An 11,364-nucleotide genomic window follows, 5' to 3' on the forward strand; every position below is an offset into this window, starting at 1 on the left:
CACCACGAACTAGGGGAAAGGTGAGAGAGGGAGAAGAAGCCTCCATAAAGAGTCAAATGTTATATTATGCACAGGCCATTAGACGCACGCAGGTCTTAGGCAAATGTCACATTATGAACAGGCCATTAGACGCACACAGGTCTTAGGCACAGGCCATGAAAGGTAAAAGGCCATTAGAGGAGAGCAGGTCCCAGACATAGGTAGAGAATAATTTACCACCCCTATAGGCTAAAGACACACAGAAACACACACACAGTAAGGCAGAAAGGATACATGTGCACACAATATTAAGGCACAAAAAAAAAGTTTTAATAAGAAGATGCAAAATCAAAAAGAGTCACTCTTAATATAAAATGGTTTGACAGCATGATGAGGAGGATATTGAGTCTTCTTGTTAACACGCCATGAAGCTTGAGTAGCTTGTGTGCGTGTGGATGAGGCTGAAGGAGTCTGAGTAGACTTGGTAACAACTGTAGCAGTCTGTGTTGAGACATCGACCCCCTTAACAGCAGATGTGTCACTGGGTCGACCACGACTCTCCATATCCTGGATGTAGTGAGTGATGACCTCAGTGCGAAGATCAGCAGTTGGTGATGGTGTAGAAAGGTTGGTTTCATCCAACAGTTGGGCGACCCATGCAGAGATTGAAGCTAGAACACATCACAAGTCCATAAGGCCTCAGTAAGCACATACAGCCTCTGGCCACTGGGTTAATAAGTAAACTAATGGCTAATGCACACAGAACAAAAGTACAAGAAACCCATACGTACCCATGGAGAAAGTGAGTTGTGTTGACAAAGACCTCATGAAGCAGAATAAAGTCTAAAAGCACAGAAAACCAACTTAAAAGCTTTATGACCTGATGACGTAGGCTGTGAGCTAAGAGACATAGGAATGGGGCCGCTCGATTAGAAGACAATGGGAATTGAGATGGCCTAATGCATAGCCTAATGCATAGGTAAACATTGACCATCTGGAGATAATGGTATTTTTCCAAAAGCGAGCAAAAACTGCGTACGTGAGTAGTAGTAGTAGCCTTTATTGTCACTGGTCACAGGTACCAGCGAAATTAGCCATCAACCTGCCCATACATACAATACATACAATACAAGGGGAGGACAGGACAGGAAGACAGGGGATTGAGAAGAGATACAGCATAACATGAGGGAAGGGAGGAGAAAAAAAAAACAACAACCCCCAGACTATCCTCCGGTGGGGAGTACAGTGTGGGAACAAGAAAAAAACACCTCAGCAACATAAGCACATAAACAGTACGCCATAAACACATGACTTGCAACAGGGGAGGGGAGTGGGGGGTGGAGGTAATCCAGCACAGGCAAGCAGCCATCAGGTCCTGCGGCCTTTCGGCGCTGGTCACAGACCCGCTTGTCAGACTGGCGGTACAAAGCGGCGAAGGCGTGGGATGGGGGGTGGGGGGTGAGTGCATATCTTTATATATGTATGTGTGTGTGTGTGTATGTATGTAAGTGTAGGCCTGGAGAGTCGTTGCTCCCGGCATCAAATCTTGGTGTGCCTCAGTCCGCAAGATTGTCATAGCGATACACAGCAAATTGCCATGGAGACAACCTTGATTAGTCCCAAAGAGAGTCAACAATCAGCAGGTGTCTGTAGAAGTGGGGGAAGGAACGCAAGAGCGTCTCGCTGCAGTGCTCTGCCGGGGGAATTGTTGTTCCAACAGCGGCCTTGGCCGAGGCCAGTGCTGGTTGAGAGGAGCCGAAAGCAGATAAGATTGGGATTGTTTAGTCTTGGGGCGAGTAGACGCATTCCAATTTACACGACTACACTCTTAGTCCATTCTGGTCTCCATATCGATCCGATTTTCTTTCCAAAGCTTCTCCATGATGTTAACCAAAACAGTATCCAAAGCAGTGAGCTTCATCGTGATGTTACCCATAATGCGGTTATTAGTCCCAGCCTCAGTGCTGACCGCTCTGCCCACTGCATCGATCATGACGGACAGCTTTGGGAGATTTTGAACAGCTGTTACCGTTTTCTGATTCTCTCGATAAACCAGGGCAATGCCTAATCCAATCAGCAGAACTCCTGTTATCATGGTTCCGAATAGGTAGATATCTTCAATGTCCTCCACAGAAAGAGCCGCCAGACACACGACCCGCCACCTCTCCCACGCGTCCATCGTATAGCCAGCTGCAAACGTTCCGGCAGGGCAGTCAGGTTCCCCCGAACCCAAGCTTCTCGTCGAGAAGATGGTGTCAATTGCATTGAGAGACCAGTTTATCAAATCCATGATATTTTAGTTTGGAGAGCAGTGCGGAGAGAGTCTCTCAAAGTATAAGACAGTAGACGAGACGAAAGAAGCAAAGCAGGGAAAGTAGAGGGGAGGAGAGGGAGAGAAAATGCGACCGCCTTCGTTGAGAGCCACATGAAGAATGTGAGATGTATTATGATTGGATGATGAGGAAAAGGGGGGCATGTCAGAACTGTATATAAGCTTGCTGTGATCAGCAGTGCTTCGGTGCAAGTCTCGTCTACTGGACAAACTTGTATTCCTGGTACCAGCTGGTTGATTGCTGTCTATACGACTGTCAATAAACCTACCTCAACTGAATCCAGTCTTCGTGAGTTTGGCTGATCATTTCTTCTTTGAATTTCAACTTAGAATTATTGTTTAAATTTATAGTCAGATTGCAGGAGCTAGCCTGGGCCAATGTAGGGTGAAGGCGATTTTCTCCTACATTGTTTTGGCGAGCCAGCCAGGAGAGTCCACGGGGACCCCGAACCCCGGATGTGGGGAGGCATAGCGCCACCGTCCAGACCAGACAACTTTGGCCATCATAGGTAAAGGTAATCAGAACGCCTGTTAAATCAAAGTTTCTGCTATAGTCTTGTGTGGTCTGTACGGCCGGAGCGGCCCCATTTTTGGGACGGATCAGCTCCGTGACTCTCCTAAAAGAGCCTAGTAAGAAGTTTGATTTTATAAAAAAACAAAAGATTTATTAAAGTTTTGATTGACTTATAAAGAATCAAGAAATGAACTTATAAATTAACAAGAAATTCTTGATTAATTAGATTCAAAAGATTTTACTAAAAGTTGTGATTGATTCATAAAAACAAAATTACTGCGCGTTTTCATGAAGATATAAAGACTGGATTTGGGAGAGACTGTGTGAAGTTTGCAAACATTGATTGGTGGAAAAGTATATGTGAGATCGCGAGTTATAAATGTATGTGCACATTGAGATTATTGTTTCACCTGTGGATACCGCTGTCTTTGAAGTAAAGACAGGTCTGAACGGGACAGGGTGTGTGAGTTAGGTAACGTTTCTCGAGAATTGAGATCATTGTTTAATCTTTGGCTACCGCTGTCTTTGTGTGAAGACAGGTCTGAACGGGCAGATTGTGTGATTGTTTAATCTGTGGCTACTGCTGTCTTTGAGTAAAGACAGGTCTGAATGGGCAGATTGTGTAATTGTTTAATCTGTGGCTACCGCTGTCTATAAGTAAAGACAGGTCTGAACAGGCAGATAGTGTGAGTTAAGGTTTCCCGAGATACCGCTTGTCACGGACGCGGGGGTAAAAACGGACCCAAATGCAGGACAGCTAAACAAAAACTGGGATTTAATAAATAAAAGACACAAAACAGGACAAGGGCAACAGCAGGCATGAAGACAAGAGGATTCCGCGCTGCACAATGCAACACGGCTCAACTAAATAATACAAATAATCAATAAACATGAGGGACAGGTGTGCAGAGGCGGGGCCGGAAAAGACAAGGGCGGAGCAGTCACGTGAACATGAAACATAAACAAAAGGCACATGGCCAAAGTCCAGTCAGAGTCCTGACAGTACCCCCCCTCAAGGCACGGTTCCTGACGCACCAAACCGTCCTGACAGTCCCGACGGGTCCAGGAGGGGGGAGCAAGGCACACGGTGAGGCAGGTGGGGGGAGCAAGGCACACGGCGGCGCAGCCAGAGTGGCCGAGCGACGTCCACAGCTGAACAGGAGGGCCGAGCGAAGTCCACAGCCGAACAGGAGGGCCGAGCGACGTCCAAAGCTGAACAGGAGGGCCGAGCGACGTCCATAGCCGAACAGGAGGGCCCGAGCGACGTCCACAGCCGAACAGGAGGGCCCGAGCGACGTCCACAGCCGAACAGGAGGGCCCGAGCGACGTCCACTGCCGAACAGGAGGGCCCGAGCACAGCCCCCGACGCACCGCAGCCAGACCCACCCCTCGAGGACCAGGAAAAGGGGAGGGAGGGCAGGGGAAAAAAAAATCCTCAACAAAACAGAAAAAAAAATAAAAAAAATCCAGGGGGTAAAACACGGGCCTGCAACACCTCCCGCGGACAGGAAGTGGGGCGGCGTCCTCCACGGAAACTGGATGTGAAGCGATGCCCCCCACCGGACAGATGCGGGGCGATGTCACAGGACACCGAAAAAACAGAACAAAGCTCGGGCTGGTGACACGGCCCGCAACCAGGAAGTGAGGCGGCGCCCCCCGCGGAAAAACTGGAAGCAGAGCGGCGTCCCTCACCGAAAAAATGCGGACCGATGTTCACCAAACCACAAAGTCCAGGGGAAAAAAATCCAATAAGAAAAAAAAAATGCTCCATATCGGCCGGTCCAGGCTGAAGCTGTCCTGCTGGGTCCTGACCTGGCGGAATCCTTCTGTCACGGACGCGGGGGTAAAAACGGACCCAAATGCAGGACAGCTAAACAAAAACAGGGATTTAATAAATAAAAGACACAAAACAGGACAAGGGCAACAGCAGACATGAAGACAAGAGGATTCCGCGCTGCACAATGCAACGCGGCTCAACTAAATAATACAAATAATCAATAAACATGAGGGACAGGTGTGCAGAGGCGGGGCGGAACAGACAAGGGCGGGGCAGTCACGTGAACATGAAACATAAACAAAAGGCACATGGCCAAAGTCCAGGCAGAGTCCTGACACCGCTGGGGTACGTTGCAGCACAAAGGTGAATAGAGGAGAAAAATAGATTCATTGTCTTTATATAGAGAAGGAAAAAGCAAAGGTGAGCAGAAAGGAGTGTGTGAAAAGGCTCATTGTGGACTGTCGAGCGAGACAGTAATCTGAGTGTTTACTTCTCTGTATAAACAGCTTCCCCAGGGCTGCATGGTTGGAAGGGTCTGAAATACCGCTGTGAAAGGCACAGGACGGTGTGGTCAGACCAGTGTGAAGATATTGTGTTAAAAAAGCTCGCGAGAGAGCGCTGAAGTGGAATTGCATTGCTGTGCATGATTTTATGTGTAAAGCTCGCGAGAGAGCGCTGAAGTGGAATTACATTGCTGTGTATGATTTTATGTGTAAAAAGAGCTGAAGTTGATTTGCATTGCTGTATGTGTGATTTTGTGTGACAAAAGCAGATCTGCATTACTGTATGTATGTCTGATTATTGTGTGTGAATTTATATGACAGAAAGCTGATTTCCCTGCTGTGTGTGATTTTGCATGACTAAGCTGATTTCCCTGCATTGTGTTTCCTAATGTGTGTTAGCATAGGAATATTGTTGTATTTGCTTTTGTAGGTGTTAGTGTATTACCAGTGCATTTCCTAATGTGTGTTAGCATAGGAATATTGTCTTATTTGCTTTTGTAGGTGTTGGTGTATTACCAGTGCCCCCGCCTAGCATTGTCAGTTCTGTTGGCTGCCGTAGAAATAGCCCTTGCTTAACATATAGTGGTCCATAGAACTGTATAACACTCATTTAAGTGCTCAAAGTAATCCGAGCAAAGGGACTCCCGAAGGAGCCCCAGTAGTAGATTGCAGAAAAAGTGAAAATAATATAAAGATTAAACAAAATACGTGTTGAATATAATACTGTAAAATACATTTAATAAACTAAGATAGAGTAAAAACTGCCCCGAATGACACTTCACATGTTGGTTCCATGCTGTGTAGGCATTGAAGAAGGTGATAACGTTAGCGTAGCCTCAGAAATCTGTCGCACAGTAGCTCCTAATCATCCAATTGTGCAGCTGTTGTTGGAAAACCCAACTTATGATTTATGAGTATGATGAGTAACTCTCACTGGGTACTGTTGGCTCCCTCTGGTGGTTGAGAGTCTTGTGTCGGACAAGTTAAATAGTTGATGGCACCACAAGATATACTTATAGAGACGAAAGGCATAAGAACACACTTTTGGGACGAACGAACGCTTAAAGATAAGTGTGGGGTTGAAAGGTGGCAGTCGAAAGAATTAATTGCTGCTAAATTGTGGTATCTGACCAAGTGGAATAACTTGTTGAATTTACAGGTTGAGTTTCCTGAGATTGATTGGACGCAAACGCTTAAAAAACTCTTGGAACCCACACTCCTAAGCCCAATATTACGGAGACTGGTGGAAGATCCCAGTGCTACTAAGGCCACCATCCCTTTGTTTGATTTCCTAAAGGATCCAGACAGTGAAGAAGACGAGCCTGCGATAGACTTAAATCAAGCTCGACCTATCCAAAACAACTACTGCTCAGGACTTACAGCAATAGTTACTGTAGAGTTAAGGAGTGTGAATTGGGAAAGAGGATTGGCAGTATCTGCACTGATAGATAAGATAAACACATTATCAGAAGTATACAGGAGGAAAAAACCAGTCAGGCCAGCGATAACTGTCAAGCAGATAAACGTACATTTGGTCTGGTCAAGACACAACCAAAACTTAGGAGAAAGAAGCAGTGCCCACAGGACGCGACAAGGGTGTCACAAAAAAGTAATAAAAACAAGTCAGCCAACACAGGCAGAAGTGGTGATAGCTAAACACAAAACAGATGAGAAATACATTAAAAAGTGTATGATGAAATGGCATGACAGGACACAGGGAGTGTTGCAATGGCCTAAGGAAGGGACATTTAGGCTTAAAAGGTGTGAAGAAGTGAAAGAAATGTTGCGACATTGGAAAGTAGGGAAAGAAGATGATAAGATGAGAGGAAAGAGGATAAAGAGGCTAGAAATACTTAGCTGGTTTGAAGAAGAAGGCAAAGAAATAGAGAGAAGAGAAGAAGAAATACAGAGAGTGATACAGAAAGAAGAGGAAGAAAAGAGACGACAAGAGGGAGACGGGTGCAGCGAGGAAAAGCCCCCACCCTATACGACACATCGTGGACTGCAGACACACAGAAAGCGATATCCAAGTGTAACACAAATGGTGGTACAGGAGAACGATGGGAAATGGACGAAAATCGAAGGAACAATAACTGGAAGAGTGAAGCTGTCCGGAGAAGAAGACGGAGTGGAATCAGCAAGTCATCTGGACAGTACAACAGAAGATCAAGATGCACCCATAACAGCTAAAAGAAAGTTGCAGCTGGAGGGACTAAGAGAAGAAAGCAACAATTATCTGAAAGAAATAGGTCTCTCCACCAAAAAAGCGAGATGGAAGAAGAATGTCAAGCTAACAAACCCAGAAATGGAGAGCACTCCACAGAACAAGGACGATGGAGAGCTATCAGAAGAAGAAGACACCAGAATCAGGACAACACCAGATAACAGGGGCGAAAGAAATACAAGTGGACTTGTTGAAAGAAGAGTGAAGGGAACACTCTACATAGAGCCAGAAGCCACAGCATTGAGAAGAAAAGAAGATCAACAGCTGCATGAAGAACTGGTAAAGTCACTCAACCGACTGGAACAACAGTTGAGACATACTGTACTGAGGAAATTGATGCATATGCTAAAAGGTTCTGCAGAAATGGAAGAAAGAATGCGACAAATAGAAGAAGTAATTCAACAAGAAGATGACAACCTAACCGAACTGGAAAAGAAAGAGAATCGCAGGCGCTGGGAAAGTAACTGGCCCAGTAGCAGATGCAGGAAAGGCCAAAAAGAGAAGCAGGAGAGTACAAAACAGAGAAAGTCAGGAAGATCGGTAAGGGCTCCACGAAGATATGGGACAGAAGAAGACCTACCAGCGACTGTGATGGAAGAACCGGAAGTGAGCCAGTGCCCCTTAATAGCCAAAGGAGGAGAAGTGCGTTATGTGCCCTGGTCATTCATGGATATGACTGGGTTAGCAAACCAACTCCCAGACATATGCCAGGGAGGGCAAAAATGGATAACAAAGTTTGAAGAAAAAACTGGCCACCTGCTGGCAATCGGAGATATCAAGGCCATACTGGCCCAAGTGATAGGGAAAAGTAAGGCGACTGAAATACTGTCCGAAGCAGGACTGAAGAATGCAATGGATTCAGAAAGAGACGACGACCTAGCCTTTGGAGCCTACAGAAATCGCGTGTGGGATGCAATATGTGACATGTACCCCACCAAGATGGACCCAGGTAAACTAGAAGCCACAACAATGGGCGAAGAAGAAAATGCATTCATCCAGAACTTCCAGACCAAATGGCTAGAAGAGACGGGTACAGCCTGGAACCTGAACGAGACAAACCAAGGCTTGTTCAAAATGATGCTAAAAAGATGCATGTCAGCAGCAGTGCAAGAAGCACTAGAAAATGTGGTCGGCCTGAATACCCTACCCTGGGAAACATTCCAAGCTCATCTCGTACATCACATAGAACAACACAGGAAAAAGAAGAGACAAGCTAAAGATGCAACTGAAGCACTAATGACACAGCTATACAAAACTCAACTGGGAGAGCTCACCAAAGCCAGAAGAGAAAAAGAAAAATCAGGAAAGGTACAAGCTTCACTACAAGCCCCAACGATGGAAGCAGCAGTAATGGTACCTGCTACATCAAATGTAACCCAGATGACACTGACCCAAGCACCCCAAGTAACGACACAGACATATGTGCAACAGCCTATGCTGCCTCCAGCACAAATATCCCCAAGTGCGCAACAACAAATGCTATCGCAAGCAGCTATGCCCCCAATACATGTCCACCTCCGCACTCAACAGGGGGCACCACAAAACCGCCCTATGAGGGGACCAGGCCAGAGACAAGGACCAGGACGATGGCAAAGATGGTCCCAAGGCCCAGGGCCAAGACAGTTCGGGAATCCCCAGGCTGGTGGAAACAACCCAGGAGCACAGGCACTTGAATGTTGGGGGTGTGGCGGAAAAGGACACACTAGAGGAAACTGTCAGGTCAATCCATGGGAAAGTCAACCAGGACAGCTGGAACACAGAGGTCAGCAAGGGACACCATCAGGTCCCAACCAATGGTCAGGACAAGCAGGACCCTGGACAGGGCCTGCAGCAAATTGGAGTTGAGGATGCCCAGAGAAGCCGGAGGGGGAGAACATGCAGTACGTCACCACACTGCATCCAAGGCAGGAACCAACAACTATAGTGTCTATTAACGGCATGAAATCAGTTCCCTTTATGATAGACACTGGTGCCACTTTCTCCTGTATAGGACAGGAAGGCTCCGGACTCCCCCTCTCACGCAACTCGATAAAAACTACTGGCTTCTCAGGGACAACACAGATATTGAAATTCACGGAGCCTCAGACCTTAACAGTTGAAGACACCACGATAGTGGCACCACCCTTATACTCACCCCAATCCCCAGTGAACTTACTGGGAAGAGATTTACTGTGCAGACTAGCAGCAAAAATACACTGCAGTCCAACAGGAGTCTGGGTAACTTTCCCAGATGAAACGTTGGCAGGTCAACACTTACTAACAGAAACGAACAAGAAGAGGACACAGGATACAGTGTATTGGCTGGAATACATCACCCCTGACACATCTGGACTAAACCAGACCTACATGAAATGGAAAATGTGGATACAGGCCATGCGGCCAGACTGCAAGGCACCGAAGAGCCCCTTGCATTGTACCTTATACTATGACTATGAAAGCGAGAATGAAGAATATGGACAACTGTGGAATGGATTGATGGAGACGAAACAGTTCGAGATAACGACAACAGATGTGATAATAGGCCCACAAGGAGTGGCCGCTATGGTAATCCTAAAGGATGAGCTAGAGGCGTGGCATCACGTTCCGAACGCGGCCCCACATATCCCTCTCATGGTAGCAGAATCATTTGAATCAAAAGATTTAAGCCCAATGATTAGGGATGAAGCGCAGGTCAGAGAGTGGAAACCGACGCATAATTCCTACATACACATCTCACCAGACGGCAAGTACACACGAATCTCACAAAAGGCAGTAGATAGCGTGGTAGCTACACACACATGGATAGAGAGGCACATGCCGTTGTCATCACATACACTAGCACTCAGGACAGAGAATGAAGCCAATGAAGACGAATCATTGCTAGAAAGCGTGCCAGATATCTTGTGGACAAAACATCAGACTGATGTAGGATTAGTTAAATCAGCAGGTCAAGTCCAAATTCAGGTTAAACCCAATGTTAGGTTACCTTACCAAAGGCAATACCCATTGTCAGTACAGGCAAGAGAGGGAATTAGACCTACAATTCAAGGGTTACTTGAATCAGGTGTCCTAATTCCAACTAACAGCTCTTGCAACACCCCATATTTCCTGTCAAGAAGCCCAACTCTGACAAATGGAGACTTGTGCATGACCTACCAGCAGTCAACAGAGTAGTACAAGCGGAGACACCTGTAGTGCCTGATCCGCACACTCTCCTGTCAAATATTCCAGAGGACTCAAAGTGGTATACAGTAATAGATTTATGTTCAGCCTTTTTTAGTGTACCCTTACATCCAAATTCAAGACATCTGTTTGCGTTCACATACGAAGGTAAGCAGTATACATATACAAGGCTCCCACAAGGGTACTGTGAAAGCCCGTCGATCTTCAACCGTGTGTTGGCAGAAGACTTGGCCTCGATTGACATTTCTAGCATTTTAATTCAATTTGTTGACGATTTATTGATATGTAGCCAAACCAGAGAGCAGTGTAGGAAGGACTCACTGGCAGTGCTTAACATGCTTGCAGAAAATGGCCATAAAGTCAGCAGAGAGAAATTGCAGTTTTGTAAAGAGAAAGTTGAATACCTTGGTAGGGTGTTACAAGGAACATATAGGTCTCCTACCCCTGCTCATGTGGAAGTGGTACGCACCGCCCCAAAACCCCAAACAGTGAAACAAATGCTTTCTTTTCTAGGCATGGTGGGCTATAGTAGACAATGGATCTGTGACTTTGCGTTGAAAACAGCTGCGTGCACTGATACATGCAGCTGATCAGAGAAATGAAAAAGCATCCCTTACTTGGACCTCAGAGGCCCTCGCAGCATTTGAGCTGCTAAAAGGTGATCTGTGTTCTGCACCAGCTTTGGCTGGACCAGACTATAGCAAACCATTCCACCTATATGTCTCAGAGAAACAAGGCTTTGCAACTGCGGTTTTAACTCAACAACAGGGCCAGGGGAAGCAGCCGATTGCCTATTTTAGTACATCACTTGATAACGTTGAAAAGGGAATGCCTCCTTGTTACAGAGGGTTAGCAGCGGCCGCTTTTGCTTAT

Source organism: Tachysurus vachellii, chromosome 7 (genome assembly GCF_030014155.1).
Source record: "Tachysurus vachellii isolate PV-2020 chromosome 7, HZAU_Pvac_v1, whole genome shotgun sequence".
Taxonomy (NCBI): domain Eukaryota; kingdom Metazoa; phylum Chordata; class Actinopteri; order Siluriformes; family Bagridae; genus Tachysurus; species Tachysurus vachellii.